The sequence below is a fragment of the Phaenicophaeus curvirostris genome, chromosome 10 (genome assembly GCF_032191515.1).
Source record: "Phaenicophaeus curvirostris isolate KB17595 chromosome 10, BPBGC_Pcur_1.0, whole genome shotgun sequence".
NCBI classification, from domain to species: domain Eukaryota; kingdom Metazoa; phylum Chordata; class Aves; order Cuculiformes; family Cuculidae; genus Phaenicophaeus; species Phaenicophaeus curvirostris.
In genome coordinates this window covers 24,030,394-24,049,697 of record NC_091401.1, presented here as the reverse complement: position 1 = coordinate 24,049,697, position 19,304 = coordinate 24,030,394, and the positions used below count along the sequence as shown (strand labels likewise).

Genomic DNA, 19,304 nt, shown 5'->3' with positions numbered 1-19,304 from the left:
TGTTGCACAGCCTACAGTCACATACCGCACTTGCAGCACTGGTGCCCAGGTAGCCTCCAGCCTTTCGTAATCTTTCTCCATCACCTTCCATAGCACCCACAGCTGCTGACACTCGCACAGCGAGCGGTGCGGGGCTGCCGTGAGGCACTGTCAGAGCACAAACCCCACTGCTGGCCCTTTGGGAGGGAACAGCTTGCCCAAGCGAGCAAATGCACTTAGGAGCGGGGCATAGCAGCATATCATGTCTTCTGACTATGTTGTTTCTGTCCTGTGTCTGTACCTTTGCACATTTCTGCATGATCCCGCAGCGCTGTTACGTTCTTTCAGGCTTCCAATTGCAGCCACAGACTCCAGAACTCGGCGATAAGCTGCTTTGGCAGAGGATACCAGGTAACACCAGCTTCTGAGTGAGCCTCGTGGGAAGGGAGTTCTAGGATATCCTGAAAGCTTTCTCCTAGGGGGTAATTAGATCTCCTCAGTGGCTAAAATCTCTGGAGGATTTTACAGGTTTGTCAGCAAATGTTTCACAAATGCTCATACAAGAAGAGGTTCTTGGCACAGAACAGCAAATTGCCACATGGGATTAACTTAACAGAATAGAAGGGAGTTGTTTGGAACAATAACAGGCTGCAATGGCAGAAAAATCTAATTTCATTAAACGAGGATAGAGGTCAATATGTAAGAAAACAATATGATTTGGCTGTAAAATACGTGGATGTGAAAGTTTCTGCTGTCACAGCAAGTAGACTAAACTAAGGGGACCGAGACTAATGTTGAATCAATTTACTCTTGCATTTAAATCATCTTTCACTTCAGACATTTTTACAAGTTGTTGGGTTTTTTTTAAAAACCAAATAATTTAGGAGATTGACTTCAAGACTTCATTGACTTCTGAGAAATTAACTGAGAATCTAGAATTACCTGCCATCTCAGTGATGAAAACACGTGTTACCAACTCTAATAGAACTTATGATTGCAAGTACACTTCCAGTACAGGTCAGATACTGTGTTTGCATTGACATGAAACAGTTTGGCACCAAAAGACTTGGCAGTGACATTTGCTCAGGCTGGAAAATGGACTTTTACTCTGTCAAATTATGACTTCAAGAGAAATTTGTTAAGTACTTTATAAAGACTCCAGCTTTGGACCCTAAATTAACAGCTCAGAGGAACAATGAACATTATTTGAAATTGTTCCCAGAATGCGATTTCTCTAAACTCTTGCTCACTGGTTTTGAAAGAGAAAAGCGGAATTTGGTAGCATAAGGTACATCCTGCAGTTTTTACCATGAATAACTTGGCGTGAAACCAGAAGTGTAATTATGAATACAGCCTTTTATAGAAGTGTTTCTCTTTCATGTTAAAGTGAGTCTTTACCCTCCACTCCCTAAATTTCTCCCTCTGCTGGTTTCAGTTGCATTCCTCCTGGCATTACTCATTGCTGGCTCACTCTGGTGAAGCTACTGCTGGTGATGAGCTGGAAGTCTTTATCAAGAAAAGGTTAAAACATTGTTCCCATGGGAAAACATTTTTTTTTTCCCTCAAGGATTCTGTCATCTAGAATGTAAAAATATGCTGCTGAACTGGAATATTTCTGTTCTTCAAAGCTTGTACTTGAGATACAATATTTGTTGCCTTTTACTTACTCAGTAAAGGTGCATTTCTATATAAGTGTTTTATAGATTTCTCAGCAGACTCCAGTGCAGGCTTAGCAGCATTTGAATGCTAACAGAAACCTGCGCATTTCTCTCGGTTTTTGAGTTTATGGACTCAGAGCTTCAAGTTTCCCATCACAATACACACTAATTGCTTAGCCTTCCATCAAAAAAGAATAAGGCATTTGGAAAATAAGTAAAGCAGGAGTGCTTGCTGTGTATTAAATAATTGAGCTTTTCCTATGGACTGATGTTCACCGCTCACCTGTTTGCAAACAGTATTTTCCTACATTTGCAAACCAAACATCATGCTTGAAGTCATTTTAGTACAAACCTGTTTTCCTTGTTGAGACACATTGATATTCAAGAAACAGCATGTGAAATTTGATTTGCCAGACCTTATCATGGTCAGGCAATGATATGGCAGCAGAAGTCATAGTCCAACACGGATCAGTGAGAGCCCGTTTCATCTGCACACAAGTTATGTGCCTTAAGTAAACTGGTTTGAGAAATAGAAAATTATAAATGTGTTTAGCTATGGCTTACGCTTAACGTTAACGCACTGGCCTTTGAACTGTGGTAGACAGCTGCTGAGCAGGGTTGGGGCTGGCAGTAACACTCATCGCAAGGACAGGCCAGTCATCCCTCGTCTAGGCAGAGATTGCTGTTCCCATGAGCAGGAGGCAGGTGAACCCTGATCTCCTTGAGGTGGGAGAGGCTGTGTGCGTTTGGTCCCACAACTCTGACTCTGGGAGTGCCAAACCTTGTCAGAGGTACAGGGCCAGCAACTGACAGGACAGCGATGCCCTAAACCACAGCAACCTTCTGCCTTAACACGTGCCCATCAGTGTCTCTAAACGTCCCAGTGGCCAAAATGTGAAGGTAGTGGATCTCTCTGCCTCACTGTCTCATGAAGCTGGATGCTAGAAGTTTAGCAGGTAGGTCTTCCACAGGTTACGTTGGCCTATGGCATGGACCTCACATGGTCACAAGCAGCAGGAGTTGTGTAAAATACAGACAGGCCAATCTGAGAGGGGACAATGATTGCTAGTGGAGGTAATTACCTCAAATATTTGACGGTAATAAGATGTCTCTGCTGCCAAGCACTTCTGAGAAGTAAGCAGTTTCTTCTGTGCTTCACATTTGATTTGGCACTATGAGGTAATACCCAAAACCAAGACAGGGGAAGGAAGCATTGCGTGAAAAACCAGGCTATTTCATCTAATGGAGGTGTGCTGCAGCTGACAGTCTGCTCCAGGCAGAGCTGACCCCACAGGAGCAGGCAGCCAGCTCTGCTCTCCTTGTCCCTCTGGATCAAGCCTGTCCCCGGAAGGTCAGTAAGGCCACTGGGAAGCTTTGGGGACAAGGGAAATTCATGACCAGGCTTGATGTTATCTCTGCCAGCTGTCACCACATGCTTTAAAGAAGTGATATGCTCTGTGTGCGTGCCTATACAAACATCTCCCTCAAGTCCATCCTAGGGAAATTCCTGTGGGTCTGATAGCACTTCCATCTGGAGGCAAGAAAACTGGGAAAGCAGCAGATGGGAGAGTATGACATGGAGCACAGGACAGATTCCCCACGTTCACAGTGCAGCCCCTTGCTTCAGTGAGAGCCTCCTGCTCCTTGTGTCACTGTGATGGTGAAAAACCTGAACTGGGAACGTGCCTGGGTTCATGCAGTCCTGCAGCACCAACCCACCTGCTCACTGATGTGGTTCTCACAAATATATCACAGCTGAACAGGCTGGAAGCTGTAGGTGTGTGAACGAGGAGGTACAAGGCCAGGGTGTTAACCTGGAATAAGTCACAACACAGCCACTAGCAGAGTGTGAACAGAAGCAAGCACTGACAGGACAGAAAGAACAGGCTGTTTCCTGAAAGGCTCACATCAGAGACAGATTTAGCTCTGGTTCATGCAGAAGGATATTTGTCACTAAAGGGAAAGGGCTGGATTATTTTTAGGGGTTGAATCATGAGCCTGCAGCTTTAAAAGGACAGAAAACAGAAGGATGAGGGTAGCTTGTCTGGCGAGGGCTTACCCTCCTTCGGTAGAGCGATGCACACGATATCCTGAGAAGCAGACTGCGTGCAGATAACGTACAAACCACTGTGAGCTGTTGCAAGTGCAGCATCTGGTTTTATCGTTACAAGCTCTGACGCTTATAGTCTGAAAACCCCAGCATCCCACATGCTGTCCTCATCCCTGGCCACGCAAGCAGCAGTGTAACGAGCAGACTGAGCCCACGCGAGTGCTTCCTACTAAAAACCTGTTTAAGATTGAATGCCTTTACCCGGGAAGTGCCTAGCAGAGGCAAACTGTATGGGCTGAGCGCATTGGCAGCCTTGTTGTGTGCTTCAGTCTGCCAGCTACCCTCCTCTGTTGCAGGAGGCAGAGGTGACTTTCCCAGCCCGATAGCAGCGTTGCCATCAGCCCAGCCAGGCTCCTGGGGCAGAGTGAGGTTGTGGGGCACTTTTGTGAGCCTGAGAGAGCTTCTGTGCTATGGCAGTGAGTGTGCCGAGGCTGCAGGACCACATCCTGCTGCAGGGGCTGGGGGGTGGCTGTGTCCTGGGACCTTATCTGATGGGTTGCAGGAGCAGCTGTACCAGCTAGAAAACATCAAGCTGCATCAACCAGCCATTTCACCAGGTGTTTCCCCTGCAGACAAAGATACACTCAGTACAGAAATACTTCTTCTTATGTAGATATCAAGCAAATCTTTCAGCACTTCATCCATTTGCATATTTGCATTGACTGACCTGTGGATCCGCACAAAATGAGTACAAGGCAAGGTTAGCGACAGCACCGTGATCTGCACGCCTGGCCTGAGGTGCAGGCAGGATTTACCAGAAAAGGCTCCCAGGCTGTTCAGAATTTCTCTGAAAGGGGCGAGAGGGCTAGCTGAGGGGCTGCACACACTCCTGCTCTACAGTGGGTGTTGTGCAGCAAGACCTTTGACTGCTCTGTTAGCCTGAGGAGCCACCCTTTGTGTATATAATAAAAAGCTGCTTTCAATATTGAACAAATTGTTATAACTGCGAGCATCAAAGTATTAAAATAGCAGTTAGTGAGCAGAGGATGGCATAGAGCCAAGTGGCAGCAGTGCTAGGGGCAAGTTAAACGTATCAGCTGGCTGCCTTCTTTCCCTATAGGAGTTGCTATAATGGCCAGTGAGCTGTTCAAGCGTTTCTTCATGGTTCTGCAAGCTTTCTCTCTGCCTTTAAAGCATGTTCAAGTGTCTTATTAACCTCAAGAGGTCCTTTATTCTATCTTTTCCTCCCCAGAGAATGATTCACATAAGAAAGATCAGGTCCATCAGGTCCTTGCCTCTTTATCTCCACTCCTCTGTCAGGGATATTCTTTCTCCTACAGCATCTAAGTGAAATCTCTGCTGAGCTCTGAGGCAAATTTCCCACTGACTGCAGTAGAGAGGGAAGCGCTGTCCTTATGGAGAGTGTGGGGCAGCTTAGACTGAAGAATAGGTTGGCTTCTTAGTGTTTATGTATCACAGTGCTAGAAGTAGCTCACAGGGTAAAGTGAGAACTTATTAGAAAGACACCTTTAGCACTCTGGAGAGGAGATGCTGCTGAGAAGGCTGCTGTACATCAGAGCTCCCATCTGAGCTCTGCGAAAGCTCCCATTGTGGCTGGTGGGCCAGGTGTGTGGAAGAGGTATTAGTGATGTATCTTGCTTGTGGCTGTTGGACGACCTCTACTATATGAGGTTAGCTATAAGCAGAAATTTAATCCCCTTAGGCACATCAAATACATCCCTGGTAAACAGCTGTGTTTGACACAGACCCAGCTGTGGGCTTTTGTCAGGAGCTGTTTGCCATCTAGTGGGTTGCTGTGATTTTGCAGAAAAGCATTCTGGCGGTTGTTTTTATACCATCTCTGATCAGGCAGGGCAGAGGAGGGATGCTGAGATACCAAGGGCCTCACTAGCAAAGGAAGAGGAAATTAAATTGCTAATAGACGGGCAAGATCTTCCTTACCGATACCACCACCAGCAATATTAAACACACAGATACTGGAACTGGTAGACCACAAGTCATTTGCAAGTAAAAACCTGGTAGTTTGAAATAGTTATAGCTGTCAATGAGCTCTGTCCCCACAGTGCTGAGAGAAAATTGGCATATAAATGTAGGCAGAGTATACTTTTAGGATACCAATATTCCTTTGTTTCTAATTAACAGAAAATATTCTCAGAGACTTGAGAATTCACGTTAGCAGGTCATTTGCGAGACTAGGTGGACACATCTTGTTCAGCAATTAACATAAATAGGGTTTACTATTGTTACCATCAAAGGTCCCTCAATGCTCTACAGCACATTAATTTGAGTCAGGTTTACATTTGATATAATTATCCTTTTAGTCAACATAGATAATTTTGTCACTTTATTTTGCAACAGACTGCAATCTGAACTAGAAGATTCAATAAAACACTCTTGAGTCAGGCTAGGAGGAGCGGCTGAGAGAGCTGGGGGTGTTTAGCCTGGAGAAGAGGAGGCTGAGGGGAGACCTCATTGCTCTCTACAACTACCTGAAAGGAGGTTGTGGAGAGGAGGGAGCTGGGCTCTTCTCCCAAGGGACAGGGGACAGGACGAGAGGGAACGGCCTCAAGCTCCGCCAGGGGAGGTTCAGGCTGGACATCAGGATAAAAATTTTCACAGAAAGGGTCATTGGGCACTGGCAGAGGCTGCCCAGGGAGGTGGTTGAGTCCCCATCCCTGGAGGTGTTTAAAAGACGGGTAGATGAGGTGCTCAGGGACATGGTTTAGTGTTTGATAGGAATGGTTGGACTCGATGATCCTGGGGGTCTTTTCCAACCTGATGATTCTACGATTATATGAAGGGTCAGGGGATCCTGCACTTGCTCCTAAGCTCCTTGTAGCTTCTCCAGTGGCCACCTTGGAAGCAGCTCAAAACCAAGTGCTGCAGCAGGAAAAGCAAGCACTCCCCATTCCTTCCCTGAGGAATTCACCTTCCTAATTGTACCAAACTAGGCACAAGCAAAGAGGTTCGGCTTCAGCCATAGCCGTTTGTGCAAGGCAGACAAGCGGCAGCCGGCAGCCCACCAACAGCATCCCTCTGCACTCGGAGGGATAAACACGCTGCCTTGAAACACCAGGCTGTTTTCTTGTGCGGCCCTTGTGTCCACAGGCAGTTTAGGTCCTCTGTGCTAAACAGTTTGCATAAGGGACATCCTATTCCACTGCCAATGGAGCAATCTCTGCAAAGCCCTTTCCTAGAGTTCAGATGGAAGGAATGCTTTATAGTAAATTACTGGAGAGAGGCTTTATTCTAGGGCCTTTTACCCAGCAGGAGGCAGCACTTTACTACAAAAACAACCAAACTTAAGAACATTTATTCTTGATCTTAGGTAAAGCTAGATTTTTTTGAGTGAATTGAAGTGAAAAAAACCAAAATAATGCCCATCATGTTATGCCTGTCTCCAGTAGATTTGATAGAGGTTTGTACAGAAGGTATCACAAGTGGCTCCTGCAACATCCCACTGAAGCAGGGCAGGGTGGCAGAAGGCACATGGAGAGGCTGGGAAGCTCAGAGATCTTTAGGAGGGAAATTCCACCTTTATCCTACATTAGCTGCAAACAGGACTGTGTTAGAATCATAGCATAGTTCAGATTGAAAGGGACCAATGAAACCCATCGAGTCCAACCACCCTGCTGCGAGCAGGGACGCCTTCTACTAGATCAGGTTGCTCAAACCTAGCCTTGAATGTTTCCAGGGATGAGGCACCAACCACCTCTCTGGGCAACCTGTGCCGGTGTTTCATCACCCTCAGTGCAAGAAGTGACTTCCCAATATCTAGTCTAAACCTCTCCTCTGAATTTCAAAACCAGTACCCCTTGTCCTATTGCTACAGGACCCCCTAAAAAGTGTTTCCCCATCTTTCTTACAAGCCCCCTTTAAGCACAGAAAGGCTGCAACAAGGTCCCCTTGGAGTTTTCTTTCTCCAAGCTGAACAACCCAAACCCTCTCAGGTTTTCTTCTCAGGGGAGGTGTTCCAGGCCATTAACAACAGATTATGGCAGATAGAAAATTTATCAATGTTGACTTTGTGGTCCTTTTGTCCCTGGGACTGTAGGGAAAAGAGGGCTTGATCACCCTGGAGAAATGCTGTTCCAGAGAGACACCTCCAAGCCAGCGCTTCGCAATGCAAATAGTGCTTCAGGATGACATTATCCTGCAGGAATCAGGACAAGAAAACACTCCTTCAGACATTGTGCAGCCTGTCTCAGAAACTATGGAAAGCCTGGATACTTTTAGGTTCAAATATGTCAGTATTCCCAGCAGAGGTGGAAGACAGACCTTTTGGCTTTCCTTTGCAGCAGAAAAAGACGTACACTGACTTTAGACACTTGAGAAATACCAGACGTCTGCTTTGGTGTTACAGTGTAATATATAGAAGTGATCAGCACAACTCAATTGTTCCCTTTTAAGCCTATTTGCATACATCATTGTCAAAAGAGGATTCACAGTTTACTATAATTATAATTTTTACTGCACTGGGGCTTAATAGAAGACCTAAATATTTGAGTCAACTGAAAGCATCAGAATTTCAACCACTCATCCGAACAGCTCTGAACACATCCACACCACTCCAAGATAATCAAAACATGATTTCTGATGGGATGTATTTCACAGGCTGGGCCCCTCCCCCCAAGCATTTACTCCTTTTCTCAAGTGACTGGAGCAGAATGAGGCCTCCCTTAAAGGTCTTTGCTCCTTTGAAATAATCCACAGGGTACTCAAAGCTCAATGCATAGCATGGCTAAAACCCAGCAGCCACACACCCTTCTGCTTCCCTGCTGCAGCCAGGGCAACACTTACCACTGGTCAGAGCACTTGCAAATGGAGATGGGGTCAGTGGTGGCATCACCTCTGTAACTCCAGCAAACAGCTGTGCTGCTCAGCATCCTGCTCCCAGCCCTGGTGGGACTCCTTAAGAAGAGTCCAAGACAAAAGCAGGCCACACAACGTCCTTCTTCAGATGATCTTCCAGCAAATTCAGTAGCTTTGCAAACTAGAGCTGTGCTTATGTGTGGACGTTTCCATCTGAATGTTTCTGGTCCACAAGCCTGCATAAAAATCACCCACCCAGCATGGCAAGAAAGCCCCAAGCCACCACATCACTCTTTACACCAGCAAACCCTACCCACACCTCCCATGCCCTCATCTGCCAGGGCTGCCTATTTTATAGCTGTCTGCCACCTGCAGCTTCTTACCTAACTCCCAGCAGCTGGTTCTCTAAGCTCTGTAAGCCCAGGCACTCACCCCTCTACACAAGCTTCAAGTTCAGTTCCTCCTTAGGAAGGGAGAAAACCCGTTTTTCTTGATCATGAATTGGAACTTTCCAGCCACTTCTGTCAAAGTCCAGCTGACTGCTTTGCAATGCCATTTTTCCCAAGTCACAATTTGGGATGCAGCTATGATTAGTGGAGAATGTGCCCTACTGTGCACTGGGTGTCTCCAATGGGCCATCTCAGGGCCCAGCAGGTTTAATCTGTCTAAACAATCTGTTCACATTTAACAAGCTGGTGGACCAGAAGCTTTTCTGACATTTTTGGACTTCACATCATTTGTTGGCTCAATGTACAGTCATCAAAACAGTATTTATGTGTCTAGATCTCTCCTAATATTACCAGACCCAGTGGGAAATGCAGTGAATCCATAGTGTTTGTTGATACTCTTTGCAGGAGGCAGCTTTTGGCACTGATAACCTTATCATAGAATCCCTAGGGTAGAAAAGACCTTTGAGATCATGAAGTCCAACCATACCTGTCTACTACTAAATCCTTGGTGCATAGTAAATAACTGAGCGGTGCCTGTGCCTCCTCGATGATTTACGATGTACACAGAGACACACTCCTTCTAGTCACATCCCACTGAGACTTTGTTCATCTCTTTCTTATTCAGAACTACACGAAGGTCCACGAAACTTTTTCCTTCCCTCTTTTCTTTTCTCTTACCTACCTCCTACAGCTTTATACCTGTCACAGTACTCTTCTAGGAGACACCTGAGATGACTCAAGTCCCAGAAGGAGGGAACCTTTACCATGGGGACACTTTATCCCACAGAGACTGAAAAGATCGTAAAAAGAAGCTGAAAAATACAAACCACTGTTATAATGTGAACTTCTTGTGGGCTGGTGGATCATACAAAGAGCCATCAACACATCAGATGAAGGTGCCACACTGTGAACAAGCGTGAACTTTGCTCATTGCCAGCATCCTTGCAGTCACCTACCTGCTTGGTGGTTCCTTTTGAAAAGCTACATGGCAGCGGCTTAAGATTTCCCAAAGATTCTCCCTATGAAATAAACAGACAATGCCTGCACGTAAATAGGTTTCTCTGCCAATGGATTTGGTCTGGCAAGCCTGATCTGAAACAACTAGGTGACCACTATGCTTTAATCCCACATGTTCAGGTGCTCCCTTTCCTGTTGCCTCCATTAATCACAATCCAATCTTTTAGCTGGAAAGAAGAGAGATGAACTTTTTCAAAGGAAAATGAAAAGAGGAGGGACTAGAGAAAATGACTGACATAGATACAGAAGTGGAAAGGAAGGGCTTGTTGAACCAATATCAGAGCCATGGATTAAAAGAAAGAGAGATTGATAGAAAGAGAGATTAAAAGGAAGAAGCAAAATACAGCATAAAAAAAGCTCTCAAATGCTTCTCACAGCTGTTCCTCTGTCTTGGTTAAGGACAGGTTTAAAGGACAGGCAGCTGTCAGTTTTTTAGCTGAGAGGGATGTACACGGTGAATTCTTCAGGAGCTGTGAAAGTTTAGAAAGCCCATTAACTATCTGCTTTGGGGGGAAAAGAGCTATTTTGCTCATATTTCAAAGGGCCTGTGGTCTAGTTTGCTGTAACACTGGATGGTATGAGACTCTACGCTGCTCATTCCGACTGAGAGAGTCAGAAGAAATAATAAAAAATGGAAGCATCCTGAAGATCTTGTTGCATTTAAGTGCTTGGATACAACTTCAGATTTCAGATAAGCCTAATCATCTTGAGTCATCTTCCTTTCGACTCTTCTGTGGTGAGCCAAGGAGCTCACAGACCAGCTCCCATGTGCCTGCCAGGCTTGCTGTGCACGCCTCAGAAAGCTTTCAGAGTGCCTGTGGGGCTTGTTTGTAAGGAAAAGGAGGCAGGAAATCTGAGTGCTGGGCAGCTGAATTACTTAGGTGCTATCCAGTGCCTTCCTCATGACGTTAGAAGGTCTGCAGATGAGGACCTTGAAACGATCAAACAACACGTAATTAAACAGTGGAACTTGTAGTCACGAGATGTTGTGGAGGCCAAGAGTATGGATGGCTTTAAAAAGAATTGAGCAAAATCTCATTATTAAACATAGTGTTCAGGAAGGAGCATCTGGTGTTAGAGGTCCCTGAAGTGTCTACTGGTGATAGCGAAGAGGGTGGTGCAGAGAGCGGGTCATTTGGCTTCTCCTATGTTCTCCTTAAGCATCTGCTACTGGTTGCTGTCAGAGGCAAGATGTTGGGCAGCTGTTTTTTGTCTGAGAGCATTGATCCACCTCATCACAGCCTTCCCTGCAGTTAATGGGCTTATGGGCTTTATAGTTTAGTACCAACACTGATATTTTACACATGGGTTTTATTTCTCATTTCATAATAGTATGTACAACAGGCTGTTGATAAAATCATAATGTTTTCCATCATCTGTCCTCTCTCCCGTTGCATCGCCCTTGTCAAAGACGATCAGAGCAGCGGGAGGCTGCGAGTGAGAAAGCGAGCTGCGGTGAGTATGGAGAGCTAATCAATAGCAGAAAGGAAAGCCCAAAAGCAAAAAGCAGCTTTTTGAAGAGGTTGACTCTTTTTCACATGCATTGCCCTTAGTGATTAAATGGACCAGGATAGAGCCAGATGCAGAGCACTCAACAGAGTTTGTAAAAAATTAGTTGCGAACACCCGGCTTCTATTAATTTTTGCTGCTTTTTGCTTATCCACAGAAGTATCTGGAGGGCTGCAAGGTGTTTACCAAGCTATTGATGAATTCTAGCTGGAATAACTCTGCACAAGACAAATATTTCTCCCTAGCCAACATTTGCTATCTTTTTTTTTCTCTCTGGGGCTCAGCGCTCAGCCTTGTTTCCTGGGGGTATTCCTGGTGCTGTGGAAGAAGGTTTGCAGCTAAGTAAGTGCTTAGTTTACAGACATGCAAGAACTTGAGCTTTGGGGATAGACTTTAGGTTTATCAGAGGTCTTGTGGTGTTTTAGACATATATTTTACCCCTTTTATTAACACAGGGCATCTGCCTGGTGCAGTCCCACCAGGATCCGTCTCTGGTCCCTCCAGCTGTGGAGCAGCAGAACTGTGGAGCTCCTCTGAAGTCCTGTTTGTCCTGCTGATGGAAATCTCGAATGGGTTGGGCTCAATTATCCTGGAGACGTGTCGTGCCGGATCCAGATCTGCAAGGCATATGTTGAACCCAATAGCCTCGGGCAGAGAGCCAGCGTAGCAGTCACAGTCCCGTACACACATGGGATGTGTTTAGAAAGCACCTTCAATTCCTTATAGTGTGGGATGTAGTCAATGTTTTGAAGACGTACCTTGTGGATGTTGGTGGACAGTGTCCTTCCATCATTTCTCTGATGCTGATGTTGGCTCTGATCACTTGCTGGTTGGGCAGTGGGATGCAGAGGGACGTCATCGAACCAGGTTAGCTATAGCTTGGCTGGAATGGAAAAAAACCCTGGTTTTTTTGTTTCCTTCTGAATTCCTGATTGATTTTAGATTCACTTCTTCCCTTCAGAACGCTGGACTGGACTGCTGAGGGGCGGCAAGGGGACTCACACAGCCCTGCCCATCCCTGCTGCCTGCATAAGGGAACATTGGTAGCACCAACATTGAGAGAGCACCACGGGTCTTAACGAAACTTAATGAGTTGAGGGAAATAAAACAGGTGGATGCCCACACATGACACCCAAGAGAGAGCAGTGAATGTTTCAGCAACAGGAATGAGACATCACTGGAGTCTAACAAAGGTAAGAGAGCAGAATCAAGATCAAGGGGAAAATGTTCATGATCTATCGGACACGAAGTCTCTGTGAGTGCATGGCCAGGATTCAGCGCTGCCCTTGGTGTGGCGCTAGGACATCTGAAACCCATGGTGGCTTCTCCATTTCAGAACTGAGGCACAGTCATGGACAGCTGGAAAAACATACTCTGCTGTTGCCTAAACACCACCTGCACTGAAGCAAGAGATCTTCACACTTGCGTTCTTCAAAGGAAAAATAACAGCACTTGCCACGAATATTTTCCCCTGGGCTGGAAGCCCCAAACCACAGCCAGGCAGGGACCTTTGCTTGCAGATCTGTTTTGCACCTTGTGACACATGGCCTCCCCCAGTTGTTTATTCTTAAATAGTCATTCCACCCAGTACAGGTTCGTAGCCTTTGACAAGAGCATTACTTGGTAATACAAAGTTATCTATTACAAGAAATAAGCAAAAACAAAGGATTCTCTTACAGACACGTATTTTCCACGAATAATTGCCAGTAACCAGAAAACAGGTTTTTTTTGCTCCTATTGTGGAGGTGTTACCACCCCTTCTGTCATGGTGCTTTTTCAGTGATCTCTAACCGCACGCTGCACAGGAAAATCAGGGAAGAGGGACCTGCTCAGCAGCACCTGGGGGTGACCACGGACTGCAACGGCGCTGACCTCAACAAGTGATCCTCTCCGAGGCTTACTGACAGCAAAAGCATTGCCTGCTTTGTAAGGACACCCCTAGATTCTGCTTTCCCCATGATTTATCTGCAAGACGGACAGAAATGGCATGTCCAAGGTTGGGTTCTCTGTGGAGGAGGAGCCAGAAGGTGGGGAGGGGGCAGAAATCAGGGGGCAAAACTTGGCTTTTACACAATTGCTATTGCTTAAACATATTGGTACTTTGGTCCTAAAAAAGCCAAATGATTTCAACGTGTACTGAAAGTTACAGTTAATTAAATGGCAGGATTACCTTTTGAGGATTTTATACCTGCAGAGGATGGATGGGGCAGTTATATTAGAGTATCTGTATTTATGGAAACAAATACATCAAAATCTTTTGATGTCCTGAGGTTTTGTGAAACCTGTCAGAGTTCTCTTGAGCTGGGAGGATCTCCAGTGGGTCTGGGACCGGGATGTGCTCTGACAGCATCGCTGGGGCAGTGTGGAGGCCCCAGGCTGGGCTGGGGTCCCTGGTGGAGCTGACCAGGGACATCCAGGTCATGACACAACCAACCTCAACGCAAACAATTAAAAAACTCCAGGTCATTTCAGTGAAGCCATCAAATGAATCAAGTCTGATTTAGTTTCTTTCTTCACCTAATTAGACAACGGGGAGATTTATAGTATAATTGAACCAACTCAATGTTGCTGTAATTTGACATCTAGTTAATCAATGTCCAGTTCCTTCACAGACACAGTATAAATACTTCCTAACCGGTGCAGTCATGATTCTATTAAATAAAACAAACCCAGCCCAAAACCCCATAAAATTAATTTACTTCCTCCTACCATTTCAGCATGAAAAGCCCGTTGGAGCCCTGTCACTACCCCAAAGCCCGAGATGTGATGATGCAGGGTGGACACATCCAGTGGGTCCTCCGGGGTGGCCACCACAAGACGCAGCCCTGCTGCTTGTTGCTGAAGCCACGAGCAACACTTGATGCCTGTAAGAGCAAGAAAAGCTGCATTTCTTACCAAAACATTCCTCGCTGCAAACCTGGTGCCTGGCGTTTGTCAGTGGGGAGGGAAGAGTTTGTGGTTCTGCAGCTGGACAAGTCCGGTGATCACAGAAAGTTGTAAAGGTACCACTACGACAGGCAATGATTGCACTAAAAGTCTGGCCCTACTAGAGTTAATAGTTTTGCATTTGACCTCAGCAGGGCCAAGGATTTTACCCGAGGAGCATTAGTCATCAGCATCGAGATGAATTAGACAACTTGTCAACAAGAAGCAGGCAAGGTTATTCCCATGGGCTGCTGAGCTCGGAATTGGAAAAGCTGGAAAAATAATGTCCAGCTTATTCCACTTAGGCTCACAATGCATGTGATCCCTGTACGCAATACCTAAGCATTTATCGCCTGTTTTATTCTGTTCCTGACAAACACGCTGGGGAACGCTTTGTTCGGGGAAGCGGGAGAGAATTGTAGGGTAAAATTTCCTTGGAAAACTTCCCAGAACTGGGCTCAGCTCTCATAAACAAGCCCTGGGAAGGCAGTTTCGGTGTACAACCTATGGTTCATATTTCTAGGAAACGGTGTCAAGCGGAGCTACTAATGGCCCCACGGAAGAGTACACGGCTTGGAGAGCTCACAGCCCTCCCGGCACGATCCCGCAGGGCTTCCTTGGAAATCATTGCTGGTTTTGAGAATGTGATCTATTTGAGACTTAGGAAACGCAGCGAAAATGTCCAAAATTTTAATTAGAATTTTCAAGCATGGGCAGTTTTGCACTGGGGAGGAAACAACAATTTAACAAGGAGGTTTGTGGGAGATGGCTGTTGTTTGCCATCTCACTCCAGAAGTTGTGAACTTGCCACCGGGGCACAGAAATATCTGTCTGGGCAGTAAAAACTGACCAGCACAGTGTCGGTGACAAGCGACCAGAAGCAACTGTTTGCAAAAACTTCACAAGCAGGAATATAAGAATTTTTCAGGGAATAATAGAACAAACATATTTGAAACAAAGAATTATTTGCTTGTGAGCAACATACAAAATAGATGTAGTAGTTGAATTTGTTAGAGAAAGCAATGATTGTGAATAATAACCTCATTGCTCTCTACAACTACCTGAAAGGAGGTTGTGGAGGGGACGGAGCTGGGCTCTTCTCCCAAGTGACAGGGGACAGGATGAGAGGGAATGGCCTCAAGCTCCACCAGGGGAGGTTCAGGCTGGACATCAGGAAAAAGTTTTTCACAGAAAGGGTCATTGGTCCCTGGCAGAGGCTGCCCAGGGAGGGGGTTGAGTCACCTTCCCTGGAGGGGTTTAAGGGATGGGTGGACGAGGCGCTGAAGGATATGGTTTAGTGTTTGATAGGACTGGTTGGACTCGATGATCCGGTGGGTCTCTTCCAACCTGGTGATTCTATGATTTGCCTGGCTAAATATCATTACTATTCATATTTATCTTACAAACCTTTTACTATGGAACTACCTCGTTCTTCAAGTTCCCCTGAGCTGTTGATACCAGTGCTGTTACTCTTGATGCAGCTCTTGGGCAGCAGCTGTAAGCATCGGTGTGAGCTGCTCTCATTTCGCTCCCTCTGCTGCCTTGGATGCAGCAGCGATTAGCCAGGAGAAACCACTCCTCACTGCTCCTCTCCCTGCAGAGGCACAGGACATCAAACCATGCAAGACATGAGTGCAGAATTGGAAGGTAAGAAATCTATAATATCTATATCATGGAGAGGAGAATGGAGCCAGCAGCAGGAGGGTCCCACACTTTGCACATCTCAGGTGCAGCTGCAGTCCTGGGCACTGTGAGGCAAATGGGAGCTTGCAGGTCCCTGCTCCCACCCAGGCAGGGACTGGGTCGGTCCTTGTGATCAGAAGGATGTCTTGATGATGGGTAAGTCCTCACAAGGGCATGGGTGTGCACAGGAGAAACCCATCTCAGGCTTACCGAGGTGCAAACAAGACAAGCACAAGAAGAAAGATGCACATGACAGCACGGTTTTGAAGGAAGGAGGGGGAAGAGATTTTCCCCCATGAGGAAGTGCTCCAGAGCAGCTCATTGCTAGCCACGCTGCTTATGGGAAGGTCTGCTCTCTTTTTCTTCTCTTAGCAGTTATCATAGGAGGGAAAATACGTGCAGCTGTGCCCGCACAGCATAGCAGGGCTCCAGGGGCTACGCTGCGCCGCAGAAGTGCATCACAGTTTGTTTTAGAAGAAGCTGTGGTTGCTGCTGATACATTTTTGGCGATCCTCTGGTCCCGCTATAGATCGTAGAATAATTTATGCTGGAAGGGACCTTGGGAGGTCATCCAGTCCAACTCCCATTCACAGCAGGGCTTTGGTCCAGTGGATCCCCTAGGGATTACAGCGTCAGCGCTTTAGGCAGCTGCAGATCGTTGCCAAGGCACATGGCTGGAAGCAAGCTCACCCCGTCGCTGGACACCCCGCTCTGCTCCGACTTTGCCAGCTCCCACCCTGCCAGCGCGAGAGTCGCTCCCTGCATTGTGTTAGCCCATGGAGGGGGTCCACGCTCCTGTCCTCTCCACAGAAGTGCTACGTGACGAGCCTGGTCTATAGCCCAGGAGGTGAGAGCCAGCTCTTCTGTGCCAAACCCCTCAGCTTGTTCCCCTGTGTCATCGTATCGTCAGATGGGCGAAGAAGTGATGCCGAAGTACCAGTTGTTCTTGAGTGTAATGTGAGGCCACACACTCGCCCAGACCTGGATTTCTGAAAGGCACACGTGATGTGGCACAGAAATTGTGGTGGACATCACCGCTTCCAGGAAAACATGGATTATTTTCCTTACATAAAGACGTTCAGAGAAGCTGGAGCCAATATTTTAAAGGATTATGTTTCCTAGAGAAATTACATCGATCTGTAAGACACGGTTTATGTTTGGAAATTGCTTGCATTCAGGTCCAGGTTTTGGTCTGGTTTTCTAGCTGTGGGCTGCTACGCTCTTTCCATAGCAGTGAGGCTTCTTTCTTCCACCAAACTCTGGCTGGGTTCTTCAACAGAGGTGAAGTCACTGCTCCCCAAAGAGATAAGAACATCTTCTGTGCTGAAAGGTGGGCAAGACAGAAGGCAGAGAGGAGCGGGCGCTCAGTGAAGCCCTGATCGAGGAGGGCATTTACATTCCTTTTTCCACTGCCACACACTCACCTGCCCAGGGACCCTCCACCAAGGCTGCCAGGAGCTCTCACCTCGTCTTCACGGAGGGCTGGGCTCATTCCTGCAAGGGACAAGCAAACCAACCAAGAAAATGCAGCACAGTAGGAACTACCAACATGTTCGCTGCTCAGAGGGCAGCAGCTATTTAAATTTAGAATGTTTCGATGCATGTCATTTTAAAAAGAACCAATAAAAACTATTTATATATTTCCTTGAGAAGAAAATTAGCAACAGTGAGATTTTTTTATTTATTTTTATTAAATCTCCTAGCTCTCATCATAACTAGATTGATGATTTCTGTGTTTCTCCTTTTAGGAGGATGATTAGAATAAGTTGCCAGTTGAATTTCCCTCTTATTTTATTCCAAGTTTTAATTTAAGACAGGAGAAGTGTGGCTAAGCTTCTTATTTTATGCAATTATCCTTTGGCACGGAACCCAAGGTCTCTCTAACTACATAGCTATGCATTCCATATTGTTTCAATCACGTTGAGATTGAAAGGAAGGATGTAAGCGACTGGTGACAGCCAAGTGCTGATGACAAAGCCTTGAGGCAGCAGGTGAAGCAGAGCCACAGTTGTCTCATTTATGAGTTTCACACTCAGATTTGGAACTCAGTTGACAGTGAAGCGTCTGCTGAGCCCCGTTTTGCACACTCTGTTGGATGACAACGTGCATTCATACAAACGCGCACTCGGATAATCAGGCGCGTTACGTCGATGATGTCATGCATAGGTGGCAGACTGAAACTTGGCATTAAGATTAAGAAATACAGACTATTTTGTCTGTAAAAAATGTTTTTCATGGCCAACTGTATTACTGACACGCCTCGGTGGGTGAATTCAGTGTTTATTGTAGGATGTAATTCTGGAACTTAAGACCCTAAATCCGCAAGTTTGCAACTATGAATTAACTTTGTTCCCATTAGACTCAAATGATTTATTGGTCCAGGTACTGAAAGCTAAATGACTGAAATCTCCTTTCTTTGTCTGCCAAAGAGGCTGTGGAAATTTCCCACCATTTGTCTGTTCTTACACTTGAACTGCTGCCTTTAAGTCGAGGTTTGGCTTCATGGCTTCATTTATATCCAGAAGCAGCAGAGGAGGTGGCAGTCCAGCCTGCAGACCTAAATGATTTGTATGGACATAAGATACAATTTAGTATAGACTTCTTCCCCACTCCTTACATGCCATATGATGTCCTGGAGTGCAGGCTGTCTGCATCCAGCCTGTTCTGTACTCCGTGCGTGAGCAACCCTGAATGAACCATCCCATATCGCTGAGACAACAGTAACCAAAGGATCACAGAGGAAAAGGATGCACCTTTCAAAACAAAACAAAACAAAAAAGCCCACTTTTGGTCTTCAGCACCAGGTTTGGACTTGACCTCATGTGTTTTAGAGACATGAAGTGTAACAGAAGTTTAAGTGTTATAATTCTGTATTACGGGCACAAGGCACATGTTGCCTAATTCCATGTAAACTACAGGGAGTGAGGCGGAGTTCTGTGCTGTGGAACCATAGAATCATAGAATCACCAGGTTGGAAGAGACCCACTGGATCATCGAGTCCAACCATTCCTATCAATCACTAACCCATGTCCCTCAGCACCTTGTCCACCCGTCCCTTAAACCCCTCCAGGGAAGGTGACTCAACCCCCTCCCTGGACAGCCTGTTCCAGTGCCCAATAACACACCAGGTGACCTCCACAGATGTCCATAGACTTGGCCTCAGGTATTTTCACTATTTCCCTAACTAAATTTAGCTTAAAT

General features: G+C 46.1%; 1 long non-coding RNA gene across 1 annotated transcript; it reads right to left on the bottom strand.

Moving 5' to 3' along the window:
* Positions 1-11,363: 11,363 nt before the first annotated feature.
* LOC138724833 (uncharacterized) lies at positions 11,364-14,596 on the bottom strand. Its single transcript, XR_011338115.1, has 4 exons — positions 14,391-14,596; positions 12,254-12,378; positions 11,934-12,112; positions 11,364-11,417 (listed from the first exon to the last, which is right to left on the bottom strand). It is a non-coding gene; the product is annotated as an uncharacterized lncRNA (long non-coding RNA).
* Between the last annotated feature and the right edge of the window lie 4,708 nt (positions 14,597-19,304).